We start from the raw sequence: 15955 nt of genomic DNA, 5'->3' as shown, positions 1-15955 counted from the left end.
TGTTGCACTTAAAGAGTTTTGACTCCAAAACAACACGCTTGCTGGTGGTTTAGGAGTAGAGTGCTTGTGCCTAAATGAGTGCCGTATCATGTACTGCCCTGTTTCAGGGTTCTACTATATATCCCTCGGTTTTTGGAAGGGTTTTATGTTGGAAAATATATTTTTTATGATTTTATTAATATCTTGTAACCATATTTGTGTTTTGTTTGAACAGAAATTCACACCACAGCTTTTTTTTTCATTCTATCCAAATTGTAATTTATACATTTATATAAAGAGAACAATTTAAAAAATGTACATGGACCTATAATTATTGTAATTTTTGAGAGATGTAGCCTTTATTAAAGTTTTATATTTTTCAAATTCAACTAGTGGTCTGTTCTTCTTGATCGGTTCACAATACATTCAGTTGTTACTGTGAATATTTATCCATCAATCAAGGTTTATTTACAAAACCCAAAACCAAAGAAGTTGGCACGTTGTGTAAATGGTAAATAAAAACAGAATACAATGATTTGCAAATCCTTTGTCACTTATATTTAATTGAATAGACTGCAAAGACAAGATATTTGATGATCAAACTCATAAACTTTATTTTTTTTTTTGTTAATAATAATTAACTTAGAATTTCAAAGTAGTTGGGAAAGGGCATGTTCACCACTGTGTTACATCACCTTTTCTTTCAACAACACTCAATAAACGTTTGGGAACTGAGAAAACTAATTGTTGATGCTTTGAAAGTGGAATTTTTTTCCCATTCTTGTTTGATGTACAGTTGTGCAACAGTCCGGGGTCTCTGTTGTGGTATTTTAGGCTTTATAATGTGCCACACTTTTTCAATGGGAGAGAAGTCTGGACTACAGACAGGCCAGTCTAGTACCTGCACTTTTTTACTATGAAGCCACGCTGTTGTAACACGTGCAGAATGTGGCTTGGCATTGTCATAATGAAATAAGCAGGGGCGTCCATGAAAAAGATGTTGCTTGGATGGCAACTTACACTATATTGCCAAAAGTATTTGGCCACCTGCACTTAACTTATATATGAACTTGAAGTGCCATCCCATTCCTAACCCATAGGGTTCAATATGATGTGGGTCCACCTTTTGCAGCTATTACACCTTCAACTCTTCTGGGAAGGCTCTCCACAAGGTTGCGGAGTGTGTTTATAGGGAATTTCAACCATTCTTACAAAAACAAATTGGTGAGGCCACACACTGATGTTGGTCGAGAAGGCTTGACTCTCAGTCTTTGTTCTAATTCATCCCACAGGTGTTCTATCGGCTTGAGGTCAGGACTCTGTGCAGGCCAGTCAAGTTCATCCACACCAGACTCTGTCGTCCATGTCTTTATGGACCTTGCTTTGTGCACTGGTGCACAATCATGTTGGAGGAGGAAGGGGTTCGTTCCCACAAGGTTGAGAGCATGAAATTGCCCAAATTGTTTTGGTATCCTGGAGCATTCAGAGTTCCTTTCACTGGAACTAAGATGTAGCGACAAACTGTAGTTACTGATAGTGGTTTTCTGATGTGTTCCAGAGCCCATGTGGTGATATCCTTTACACACAGATGTAGATTTTTAATGCAGTACCACCTAGGGATGAAAATTCACGGGCATTGCCGCTTAGGTGCAGTGTTTTTCCCAGATTATCTGAACCTTTTGATGATATTACGGACCGCACATAGTGAAATCCCTAAATTCCTTGCAATAACTCGTTGAGAAATGTTCTTAAACTGTTCGACAACTTGCTTACAAATTGGTGAACCTCGCCCCATCCTTGTTTGTGAATGACCGAGCATTTCATGGAATCTGCTTTTATACCCAATTGTGGCACCAACATGTTCCCAATTAGCCTGTTCACCTGTGAGATGTTCCAAATAAGTATTTGATGAGCATTCCTCAACTTTTTCAGTCTTTTTTGCCACTTGTGCCAGCTTTTTTGAAACATGTCGAAGCATCAAATTCCAAATGAGCTAATATTTGCAAAAATAAACAAAGTTTTCCAGTTTGAACGTCAGGTATCTCGTCTTTGCAGTCTCTTCAATTGAATATAAGTTGAAAAGGATTTCCAAATCAACCAACGTCTCTGGTTTTGTATCTAGTCCTAAATCACAAGTGTCTCAAAGGTCTGCACAATTTCCAACGATAACCTTCGGCTCAGATCCCACATTAGGGTAAGTAAAAATGTATATACCCAATGGGCCTAATGAGAAACCTTAGAAGGGACCCGCAAATGTCCATAAATATGTCTCATCCCTTTTTAAGACACCCTATATTCTGTACACCATTCTAAAAAATAAAGGAAAAACTAAATCCACTATGGATTGGACACTCCCATTATTAACCCTATCCACTGGCATCCGTTGCACCTGTCAATCGGGAGGAGGGGAGGGAGGTGTCCCCATATCTGTGGTTCCTTCCAAGGTTTCTCATCATGCCCATTGGGTATATATATTTATTCCAGTCGGAACACTTAAGTTCCGTGGGTGAATTATGTAAACACACTTTACTGGTGTTTTTTAGCGCTTCCATAGCGAGATATAAGTTAGAACTTTACACTACTTTATATTACAAATGGCAACAGCGGAGGATGAATGTCCCATAACAAGAAGATCGAGAAAAAGAAGAAGCTTTAAGACATCAGAAGTCCGCCACCTTTAACACTCACAAAGCTATTTAAACCTGTTTCACAGAGTAATGAAGACATTTGGAGCCACTAACGTACTTGCGAACATCCAATTGGCGTTCATCCTGATGACAAGAATATGGGCGTGCTGTGAAGCCATTGCCTTTGACACCTTCAACAACATGTACAAACCGATTGTTAGTCCGGCAACATGTTGAGTACAGGTCCCGCAATCACACGTACAAGATTGAAAGGCATACTGGGTGATACAGAGTACACTGATGGTTGTGATATAAACAACTTTAACATTTACTAATATGCGCCACTCTGTGAAGCCACACCCAACAAGATTGCCAAACACATTTCGGGAGAACATCCTCACAGTAACACACCATAAACGGAACACAACAAATACCCAGAATCCTTTGTATCCGTGATACATCCTGAATATATTTTACACCCCCGCGCCCCCAACCCCGCCCACCTTACCGACTCAAAGTCAATGGCTTCATAGCACGCCCTAATACTTATTATCTGGGTGACTGCCGGCAGTCATTTTAGAGAATATTAGCGCCTCCTTTTGTCTTCTTCGCTTTGTGACACGGGTCTTAAATGGCTCTTTGAATGGCAAAGGATACCGATCCCAGAACCATGTATATCAAATATTTCAGGATGGTTCAACCGCCACCCACCCGAATCTAATTAGAATCTATTTTTTCGTCACGTCACCAGCAAACCGCGCATATCTAATATATATATATATATATATACATATATATATATATATATAGAGAGAGAGAGAGAGAGAAAAAAATTAGATAAATTGTTATATGTATCCAGTTATTTTACTTTATAAAGTTATTTTCCATTTAACTTCACCAGTTGAGCCTCCCCATGGATTGCCCAATGACTCAGCTAACTGCTGGCTGCTGTGCAGTAAGACTGTATTGTTATATGAATTATATTATACATTTCCATAATTTAGTTAGCTGAAGTATATAATGTACAGTGTATTTTGTCAACAACTGAATGTGTGTAATGTATTTCTTGTGCTGGGCAATTATAAAACTGCTGCAAAAACGCACTGTGTGAGGCACCTGTTCTTCTGCCTCATGGCGATAGAGGGCGCTAGTGACCCCAGAGATCATTCTTGCGACTACTCTGCTGCAGAATAAGTGACAGCAAGCTACAGTTAGCGAGTCAAGTGCAGCGGCGACGATCGTTTACTTTTTCATCTCCCCTGGACTTTATAAAACAGTTTTATAAACTGGACTTTCAATCAATGCAGGGGGTAATAATTAAAGGAAGACCAATGCCGGAGCTAAAACAGTTTGCTTTAGACAGTGATCTCCATCGAGACAGAGAGACTTTTAAAACCGAAGAAAGATAAGGAAGACTTCTATAAACAAGTTATCAATGCTTTTGTTCAGAAGGAGCGGAGCATGGACTTCATTTATATGTAAAGGTAAGACCATAATAACGTTTTGGTTTTTATTAAATGTGTCAGGCCTATGGTTCATGTTTTGTTTTGGTTATGTTATGTTTAGTTTTTTGGACATTCAGTTCTTGCGTTTGCACTTCCTTGTTTTCTTTGTCACCATGGCTACTCATTAGTTTCCACCTTGTCTCCAAGTCACGCCCCGGTTCCTTAGTTCTCACACCTGTTAATCATTATCATTGGTATTATTTAAACTGGTAGTTGCAAAGTGTTCAGTCTGGCAACTTCACATGTTCCTGATGTTCCTCCTTTCCAAGCCATGCCTAGTTTCCCTTCTGCTCATGCCACGTAAGTTTTGTTTGTTTATGCCACAGTGCAAGTGTTTTCTTTTCATGTTTGTAGTTTGCAGCATTTATGCTAGTCTTTTGTTTCACAGCCTAGTTTTTCTACTTCCGCCCTCGTGCGCGCTTTTTGTTTGTCTTTTAGTAGTTATAGTGTTAAATAAATAAACATGTACTCACGCTCACGTCTCGCTCGTGCTAACTTCCCTCTGCATCGGTGAAACAATCCACGTCCAAGTCATAGTTTGACAAAATGTGCTTTTTTGTGTGCTGAAGTTTGTATGTGTAAAGAATGCTGGTTTGAGCTTTTAAACATAACCCGTTAACTGCTGCCAATCAAATGGTGAATAAGGTACTCTTTAGGGTTCATATATTTGTAAATCTGACTGTGATGAAGTCAGTGCCTCACCTGCCATGAACCTCACCGCACGTCATTGATATATATATATATATATATATATATATATATATATATATATATATATACATACCGCACGTCACTGATATATATATATACATATCAGTGACGTGCGGTGACGACACTGATACGTCACCAAGGGCTGAAAGCTGACTACATGTAAATGTAGGCATCCATTATCCATCCATCCATCCATCCATCTTTTTCCGCTTATCTGAGGTCAGGTCGCGGGGGCAGCAGCATAAGCAGAGAAGCCCAGACTACTTTCTCCCCAGCCACTTTGTCCAACTCTTCCTGGGGGATGCCGAGGCGTTCCCAGGCCAGCCGGGAGACATAGTCTTCCCAACGTGTCCTGGGTCTTCCCTGGGGCCTCTTAGCGGTCGGATGTGCCCTAAACACCTCCCTAGGGAGGCGTTTGGGTGGCATCCTGACCAGATGCCCGTACCACCTCATCTGACTCCTCTCCATGTAGAAGAGCAGCGGCTTTACTTTGAGCTTCTCCCGGATGGCAGAGCTTCTCACCCTATCTCTAAGGGAGAGCCCCGACACCCGGCGGCGGAGAAAACTCATTTCGGCCGCTTTTACCCGTTATCTTGGCCTACCGGTCATTACCCAAAGCTCATGACCCATAGATCAGGATGGGAACGAAGATCGAACGGTAAATTGAGAGCTTTGCCTTCCGGCTCAGCTCCTTCTTCACCACAATGGATCGATCCAGCGTCCGCATTACTGAAGACGTCGCACCGATCCGCCTGTCGATCTCACGATCCACTTTTCCCTCACTAGTGAATTGAGGTTACCTCGTTGTAACAGTTCGAGATGTTACCTCAGTAGAAGCATTTAAGTCTCACCTTAAAACTCATTTGTATACTCTAGCCTTTAAAAAGACCTCCTTTTTAGACCAGTTGATCTGCCGCTTCTTTTCTTTTTCTCCTCTGTCCTCCCCTCCCTTGTGGAGGGGGTCCGGTCCGATGACCATGGATGAAGTACTGGCTGTTCAGAGTCGGGACCCAGGATGGACCGTTCGCCTGTGTATCAGTTGGGGACATCTCTACTCTGCTGATCCGCCTCCGCTTGGGATGGTTTCCTGTGGACGGGACTCTCGCTGCTGTCTTGGATCCGCTTTGAACTGAACTCTCGCGGCTGTGTTGGAGCCACTATGGATTGAACTTTCACAGTATCATGTTAGACCCGCTCGACATCCATTGCTTTCGGTCCCCTAGAGGGGGGGGTTGCCCACATCTGAGGTCCTCTCCAAGGTTTCTCATAGTCAGCATTGTCACTGGCGTCCCACTGGATGTGAATTCTCCCTGCCCACTGGGTGTGAGTTTTCCTTGCCCTTTTGTGGGTTTTTCCGAGGATGTCGTAGTCGTAATGATTTGTGCAGTCCTTTGAGACATTTGTGATTTGGGGCTATATAAATAAACATTGATTGGACGATTGAAACTTGTCAGGTACAACACTTTACCTTACTAGCCTATAGAAATCAACCATTTATAAATAGTTAAATGTTGTTACCCACATATGAAAAAAGAGCAGCACTCTTTGAAATAGTATGTGGGCATACTTTTATTTTCAAGTGTCTCGTTTGGTCTGTCGATGGATGTAAGGAAGCTACTCCTTTGGGTATGGCCAACGAGGTATTTGTCATTTGTTGGTATTTTACTTGGTAAAAGGTTTGATCCTCATTCTGTGCATGTTATTATTTTTATGTTTGTAACCTGCTTTATTTATTACAGTTTTCACGGTGAATTTGAAGGGAAAGGAAGCCTTCAAATAAATCAGTTCAAGAAAGCCATTGTGTCTGTGCTATTTGGAGGGAGTTACACTTTCTAACCTCACTAATGCCTTGCATGGTCTATATTAGATATATAACAACGGGCGGGTGTGGCTTTGATGAAATGTTGGTTCGGGTGAATGGCGGTTGGATGACGACTTTAGTTATGCGATTGCGGATGGTATAATTGCCTATCCGCGCATATCTAATGAAGAGTATGCAGTGTCATTTCAAACTACCAGTTTTAGATTAAATAAACACAAGATGGATCATCTGTCATTGGTGTCCATTGGTTTCTTTAAAAAGTAAGAAAGAAAATTGTAAAAATCGGAAAAATCTAATTTTGTTGTGTCTTTGACACACTCTGTACTTCCTGCTGCTGCAAGTTCACACAGGGGCTCTGCTGTCAACTCCAGACACACCTCCACACTCGTCAAGCGGACCACGCCCACTCTCCGGCGCAGTCGACGACAGCCCTCGCCTCACACACCTGACGTTGATGAAGGAGGGCAGTATAAAAATGGCCAACGCTGACTCCTCGATGTCGGGACGTAAACTACCGTTGTAAACTGTGTGTCTCTGACTTCCTCTTGAGATTACTAGTGACTACTTTCTTGTGCCCTTGTGTTTTTCCTGATCCTGTTTCTCCTACTTTGCCTTCCTGGATCCCTCGACCTCGTGTTGGACTTTGGACTCGCTCTCCTGCCTCTGGCCCCTTGCTTGGACTTTGGACTCCCTCTGGCTTGCTCCCTCTCGGATTTGGACACCCCTTTACATCCAACACGCATCTCAACAAACCTCACGGTATCTACATGTGATAAATTCCACACATAGTCTTTCACGCAAACACATAGTAGCATACACACTCCACGTAATCATCAAGTCTTCGAATAAACCAGTTGAACTTGACATTCCTTCGCTGTGCCGTCTCCTTCCCCAGTAGTAAACATAACACATTTTTGGTGAAAAAGTCTGAGATTTTATTTGTAATTGAAGCCAAACAGATCTATTACGACAATTTATTTATTTTTTAAGTGCAACAATAGTGCAGGAACACAAAGTGTTTCAGGTAACTTTCCATCAGTGTCATTAAAATGACAATAATTTAGATATTTTAGTGCCTTTCAACTTTTAACTTGCTGAGAAGCATTGTCCTCTGCAATTGACATTTTTGTATTAGTTAGACCAGTGGTTCTCAAATTGGGGTACGCATACCACTGGGGGTACTTGAAGGTATGCCAAGGGGTCCGTGAGATTTTTTTTTAAATATTCTAAAAATAGCAACAATTCAAAAATCCTTTATAAATACATTTATTGAATAATACGAATGTATGTTCATAAACTGTGAAAGAAAATGCAACAATGCAATATTCAGTGTTGACAGCTAGATTTTTTGTGGACACGTACCATAAATATTGATGTTAAAGGGGAACATTATCACTATTTCAAAAGGGTTAAAAACAATAACAATCAGTTCCAAGTGACTTGTTGTATTTTTAGAATGTTTTTTCAAAATTTTACCGGTCCCGGAAAATCCCTAAAAGAAGCTTTAAAGTGCTTGATTTTCGCTATTTACGATGCGACTATCCATTTCCCTGTGACGTCATACAGTGCTGCCAATGTAAACAAACAACGGCGAATACCACAGCAAGATATAGCGACATTAGCTTGGATTCAGATTCGGATTTCAGCGGCTTAAGTGATTCAACAGATTACGCATGTATTGAAACGGATGGTTGGAGTATGAAAGTATTGAAGAAGAAACTGAAGCTATAGAGCGAATAGCTATTTACGCTATTCATAGCCAAAGCATGGCCGAATAGCTGCGTTAGCATCGCGGGTAAAATGTGCGGACCAAACAATCAGGACTTTGGCATCTCTTGACACTGGAGCAACTTAAATCCGTCGATTGGCTAGTGTTTTTTTCGCATTAAATGTGGGTGGAAGGAAAGGTAATATAGTTGCAAATGCATCTGCAGGTTATCCAAACATCTCTGTGCCATGTCTGCTTTAGCACCGCCGGTAAACAGCATGTTAGCATCGATTAGCGTAGCATGTTAGCATCGATTAGCTGGCAGTCAACATCAACAAAACTCACCTTTGTGATTTCGTTGACTTTCTTGTTGCAAATGCATCTGCAGGTTATCCATACATCTCTGTGCCATGTCTGCTTTAGCACCGCCGGTAAATAGCATGTTAGCATCGATTAGTGTAGCATGTTAGTATCGATTAGCTGTCAGTCACGCCGCAACCAAATATGTCTGATTAGCACATAAGTCAACATCAACAAAACTCACCTTTGTGATTTCGTTGACTTTATCGTTGCAAATGCATCTGCAGGTTATCCATACATCTCTGTGCCATGTCTCTCATCGCCGGTAAAATGTGCAGACACTTTGGCACATTCAATGGGGGTCTGGCGGCAGACATTTTCGCATCTTCGGGCCAGTGGTGCAACTTGAATCCCTCCCTGTTAGTGTTGTTACACCCTCCGACAACACACCGACGAGGCATGATGTCTCCAAGGTTCCAAAAAATAGTCGAAAAAATGGAAAATAACAGAGCTGAGACCCGATGTTTGTAATGTGTTGAAAATGAAAATGGCGGCTGTATTACCTCGGTGACGTCACGTTCTGACGTCATCGCCACAGAGCGATAAACAGAAAGGCGTTTAATTCGCCAAAATTCACCCATTTAGAGTTCGGAAATCGGTTAAAAAAATATATGGTCTTTTTTCTGCACCATCAAGGTATATATTGATGCTTACATAGGTCTGGTGATAATGTTCCCCTTTAAAGATTTTTTTTTTGTGAAGAAATGTTTAGAACAGGGGTAGGGAACCTATGGCTCTAGAGCCAGATGTGGCTCTTTCGACGACTGCACCTGGCTCTCAGATAAATCTTAGCTGAAATTGCTTAAAATGGTAAGTAATGAATAATCCCGCTGGTAATCAGAAAAATAACGTTCAAAATATAAAAACATTCTCATGTATTTTAATTCATCCATCCTGTCAGGTTGAGTTGTTGACGAACCCCAAGATGCAGGGATGGTGGCAGGCATTCTAAAGGAAAACATGACTTAATGTCCAAAATATAAAGAAAAAACACAAACCAGGAACCAGGAATGGACAAATTGGAAACAGGGAACAGGAACCAGCAAACAGGAACTAGGAACAAAAAGACGAAAAGCAGTCCACGGCATACAGGAACAGCAACAAGTAGTAGCACGACATCGACAGTTGTTAGCGACAATAATCCAGCCCTGATTGGATGAGAAAGCAGGTCTAAATAGTGTGTCTGGCTGATTGACACCAGGTGTGGCCAGATGCCAATCAGCCACAGCTGAGGGGACACAGCACTCAGAGAGACAAACAGGAACAGGAACTAAAAACAGGAAATAAAGACAAACGCAGAGGAAAAACTAAGACATAGTCGAACTGTCAGGGACAAGCCTGACACATCCGGTTTCTACCGCACCTGTTCAAGAAGTCGCATTAATGGTAAGAAGTATTTTATTTACTGTTGGTTAGCTTCAGAATAACTACGTTATTAAAAAGAACAAGAAACTTATTATACTCTAAAAATGTTAGTCTTACTTAAAAATGCATACATATAGTTGTATTCAGTCTATCACGGAAATACTTTTCAAAATATTTGGCTTGTATGGCTCTTTCAGCCAAAAAGGTTCCCAACCCCTGGTTTAGAATTAAGTTCATGAATCCAGATGGATCTCTATTACAATCCCCAAAGAGGGCACTTTAAGTTGATGATTACTTCTATGTGTAGAAATCTTTATTTATAATTGAATCACTTGTTTATTTTTCAACAAGTTTTTAGTTATTTTTATATATTTTTTTCCAAATAGTTCAAGAAAGACCACTACAAATGAGCAATATTTTGCAATGTTATACAATTTAATAAATCATAAACTGATGACATAGTGCTGTATTTTACTTCTTTATCTCTTTTTTGTCAACCAAAATTGCTTTGCTCTGATTAGGGAGTACTTGAATTAAAAAAATGTTCACAGGGGGTACATCACTGAAAAAAGTTTGAGAACCACTGAGTTAGAAGAATGATGATTCTCAGTGGGTTAACTGACAAGTTACCTTTTAATAGTGTAATGCAGACTCGGGGGCCACATTGAGAGAAAAAATCTGTTCGAGGGCCAAGATGTATGTGTGTATAAATGACAAATACACATTTGGCAGTAAAAATCTGCTGACCAAAAGTCACAATGTCTGATAGAGTTCTAAAAAAGTTACGCCAGACCATCTAAAAAAATATAATTTAAGTGTAAAGTTTTTTTACCCAAAATGTCCATGAAAGTGGGATTTACAATATTAACTATAAACAATAAAACACTAAACATCATCAATCAATCAAATAATGTTTACTTATATAGCCCTAAATCACGAGTGTCTCAAAGGGCTGCACAAGCCACAACTACATCCTCAGCTCAGATCCCACATCAGGGCAAGAAAAAACTCAACCCAATGGGATAACAACGAGAAACCTTGGAGAGTACCACAGATGTGGCTGGACATCTTTCTAGCGAGATTACAAGTTTCTCTTTGTAATTTCTGACACATCCTAGTGTCATTGGAGCCAACGTGTGCAACTATGTTCGCATAGCTAGTGGTGCGATTAGCCTGTCGTACATGTTTACTAGGCCTGTTGCGAGTTAGCTCCCTAAGATTAGCTTCAATGTCAGGTGCTTTGGCCCCGGGGAATACACTTAATTGTGGCTGGTTTCCTAAGCTTTATGTTTTGGGTGATGGAGTCCCCTATAACTAAAGTGTGGTGCTCGGTAGACAGGGGTGTAGGACTAGCTAAAGGGCTGAATCTATTATGCGTCTCAAAGGGATCTCCGTTGCTTATAGGCTGCTTAGGGATGCTATAAGCTAGGATAGTTAGGACACTACAGCTAACGCTAGCAGATGTGTCCGCAACGTCTAAAGTTACGAGATGACTCTGCTCTAACTGGCAAATACGGATCTAGCAGGGCCAACCTATCCATGAGAACGGTCCACGAAGAGCAGGTAGCCATACCCACGGTATTTCTTTCACCGAGTCCAGTTCTTGCCGTTTTCGGGGAAGTGTTCGCGACGTGTGGGGAGCAGATTCCTTCAGACCGACACCGCCTTTCTCCATGCTAGCTTCGTTAGCTTAGCAGCTAGCTAGCTGAGAGAGGGGTAGTAAGAAAGAGATCAGGTGATTTGCAAGTTAAATAAGACTACTAAGTATGTTTGGGAAGTAGTAAAGACAGCTATAAAACAATTAGAAGCACACAGATAGAAATAAACTTGGGTTTTTCGCAACAGCGAGTGTCAGCTTCAAACACTGAGGACATCTATTAATCAGACAAGAAGCAAGGAATCATGCAGAGACAGAGTTAAATAGAGCTCATGAGGAGACACGTGTTTTGGCTGTACTCTAGTTACAGATCCAAACTACGTTCTAAAAAAAAACCCCCGTGCCTCCTCTATTTATTAGGAAAGTTCCTATTACATCACTGTCGCTAAGGGAAGGGGGTAGACTCGATAACTCCACTTAGACACAATATATGATTATACAAAAGTGCAAAGATGTTGACACTTGGTGCTATCGCCCAGTCTCTGCTTTGTCTGGTCCCGGAACCCAATGTTCGGCCTTGGCAGTCAGCAGGCCGAGTCTGGACACAACACTTACCAAAAAAACTGGCAATCTTTTGGATTACCAGCTTGCATAGATACAAACATGCCACTTTAGCACAATTGACAATAATTTATATCAATGGCCCTTAAGCATAAAGTTATGATGATAATATATACATAATTATTCTAACAGCTTGCAATATTAACATGTGAACATCGCTCCTCTTTTACTTCTCAGACCAGCTCATTGATAGTTGTGTATCTTTTAAAATCGAGGAAAACACACCAAAAATGTAACAAACAAACAAGGGTAATAAACATGATATAAATATGATATATTATCACCTTTTGTGCATACATTTGCTGTAAAAATTAGCTTCCGCATCTGTTCCTGAGACATAAGTTTCGGGCTGGCTTGTCATGGCGCACGTGCAATCCCTCATGCCTTCTGCCGTAAACTCGGCTGGCACCTCCACGAAGGACACGCCACGCAGGCAATCTGTAAACAGCGCACTAGGTGGTTTCTTTTGAAAACAGACTGTATAAAGACCAGCGGACCCAAGATGAAGTGCCGGAACATAGTTCACTCCGCATAGTAAGAATCCCGTCTCTGGCTTCCCTCATTCATACTTGCTCTCTCTGCAACTTCACACTTCCCAGGTCTTTTGTCCTTCATGTTCCCTGCAGTGCCTTTCCTGTTCCCCGTGACCGAGCTGCGTGCCTCGACCCCTACTTGGACACGAACCTCGTTGCTCCTCTCCAGCCCCCGATTGCTTGCTTGCCCACAAACTGGCTTTTTGCTTTGCCCCTGTGGTCTGACGAAAGATTCATCCAAAATGCACATATAACAAACTGTGGTAACATTTACATTGTTAATCCTACACAACGTTTTTGCACCAAACATATAGAGTAGCATACACCTCCCAAACACTCATTAAGAGGGTCATTAAACCTATTCACCTGGTTCCCGCCGTACGTAACATGGCTTTTCTGAAAACAAACAACACTCTGCTTTGTTCCTGGTCTGAGCTGCTGTGACGTAGAATACCAATAAAACTCCTATCACACTCAAAAATTCCGATTTCAACCATTGAAATACTTTCTGTAGTTCAAGACTTACGGCTACAGTTTTGATGTTAAAAGTTTAAAAAAATTATGTAGAACGTCCGGCGGGCCGGGTTGAAAATCTTAATAGGCCACATGTGGTAGGCGGGCCGTATTTTGCCTAAGTCTGGTGTAATGTTTAGTCTCAGTTTCACATCAAGTATATGTTCTGGGTGACGGTTCTTCAATAGAATAAAATGGAAAGCCTAACATGGCAATGAGTATAGCATCACCAGGTGGCCTGTTGTACTATTTCTCCTTGCCGTGGGTGTTGTTGTTTTTTCTTGCATGTCCGCTCTACCCCAAGAGGAATTACCTTCTAAAGGCCTTAGTGGCCACATCACCTTTTAGCTCTTATTTCCAAAAGTGTGTACACTACTGAATAGGGGTCTTATGGCCACTCATGTGGAAACTTTTACTGCCATCGGGCGGTGTCATCTGGTATGTATAACATACATTGGAATTTAGAAAAAAAAAGTGTAAAAATAAAAAATTACATGTCACTACACATGAAGTACACAGTTGTGTACTTACGGACTAAGTACGTCATATAAAAAGATGATTTTTAGTTTTTATTCTAATTAGGGTCCAATAAGGCCAAATAGCAAAGACAAATAAAAATTAAAGCTGCACGCAGCGATGGATGGGACCAAGTATTTATAGCCATCTTTTGTATTGAAGGGGGAATTGGAAACTTCCTGTTGATTTTAGCTGGGGGGTGTCAGTGTGTGAAATATAGGTCTAAGTGAGACCTACATAGAGGTTTTTGTTTCATGTGTCTTTGACATTCTTACTGGGAGTTAGAGGCAGTTTTTTCTGAGCAGGGTGCCGCCATCTTGAGACTCTCTAATGTATTGCGAATGGAGAGAAGCTTTTCGTATTGAATGGGGAATGGCAAACTTCCTGTTGATTTTAGCTGGGGGTTGTAAGTCCATGAAATATAGGTCTAAGTGAGACCTACATTGTGGTTTTTGTTTGATGTGTCTCTGACATTCCTCCTGGGAGTTAGAGGAATTTTTGTCTGAGCAGGGTGCCACCATCTTGAGACGGCAGCAGCACACCAGCAGCAGTTCTTTGAGGGCTCATAAAATCCAAATCAGAGCAATAATTAAAACTGTTTCTTCAACTTTTAATCAGAAAGGGTTCAATCTCTCCTCTGTACTTATTTGAAAAAATGTGACTGTTTTTACACAACTTTTGTTTTGAAGGGGGAATTGCAAACTTCCTGTTGATTTTAGCTGGGGGGTGTCAGTGTATGAAATATAGGTCTAACTGAGACCTACATATAAGTTTTTGTTTCATGTTTTTACAACATTTCTACTAGAAATTAAAGACAGTTCTGTCTGTGTTTTCTTCCTAGAGGGCGCTAGAGCGCAATTTTGAGTTTTGGGGTTTGGTTTTTGGATTAGATCGTAATTTTTGCCAGTCCTGATGTGTGTGTCAAACTTGGTGAGTTTTGAAGCATGATAAGGGGGTCAAATTACAGCTCAAAGAGGCAGCGGTATAATAAATAATAATAGTAATAATAATAAAACGATAGAACTTCAATAGGGTCCTCTGTAAACAAACCACTTGTGCCTTAAAGGGTTAAGGCAAATGTAAATAACTGGTTGTCTGCTCATTCATTGGACCGACGAGAGACCTCATTATTAAGTTTTTGTGTTTGTGTTGTGTCACTCACACACTCTGTGCTTCCCACTACTGCGGGAGCACACAGAAACTCGGTTGGAAGCACCAGACACGCCCCCGCGCTCATCGAGCAGACCGCGCCCACTCTCCGCCGCAGCCGGCGGCAGTCCTCGCCTGACACACCTGACGTTGATGAAGGACAGCAGTATAAAGATGGCTGACGCTGACTCTTCGATGTCGGAACGTAAACTACTCCTCGTAAGCTGCGGGTCTCTGACTACCTCCTGATCTTGCTTGTTGCCTGTTTCCTTGTGCCCTTTTGTTCCCCTGATCCCTATTTCTCCTGCTCTCCCCACAGTGTTCGTGTCACCACCGCTGTTTCCCTCCTGGACCCGTTTGCCTTCCCGGATCCTCGACCTTGTTTCTGGACTTTGGAACCGTTCTCCTGCCTTTGACCCCCGTTTGGACTTTGGATTTCCTTTGCCTTGTTCCCCTCCGGATTTAGACGCTATTCATCCAACACGCACCTCAACAACCCCTCACGGTATTCACATATGGTAATTCAACACATAGCCATTCATGCAGACACATAGTAGCATACACACTCCACGTAATCATCAAGTCTTCAATAAACCTATTGAACTTGACATCCCGTGGCTGTGCCGTCTCCTTCGCCAGTAGAAAACATAACAGTTTGTTGTAAAACCAAAATGTGGAGAATTGCCGCTTTGCTCGAAACGCTCTGCGCAAGGGATTATGGGAGATGTAGTTCTTCTCATACCATCCCGTTTATTAGAGACAGAAAAAAAAATACATTGACAGGAGTATTCCAAGTTCTCGTTTGTTGCTCGGGTTTTTTAACCAAAATACCGCAATATTTACAATACTGTTACAGCCTTAATACTGTATTTTTCGGACCGTAGCGCGCATTAAAAGGCGCACTGCCGATGAATGGTCTATTTTTTACCTTTTTTCCATACAAAAGGCG

Source organism: Nerophis ophidion, linkage group LG20, assembly GCF_033978795.1.
Source record: "Nerophis ophidion isolate RoL-2023_Sa linkage group LG20, RoL_Noph_v1.0, whole genome shotgun sequence".
NCBI classification, from domain to species: domain Eukaryota; kingdom Metazoa; phylum Chordata; class Actinopteri; order Syngnathiformes; family Syngnathidae; genus Nerophis; species Nerophis ophidion.
The sequence above is the reverse complement of the archived record's forward strand: the minus strand, read 5'-3'. Positions refer to the sequence as shown.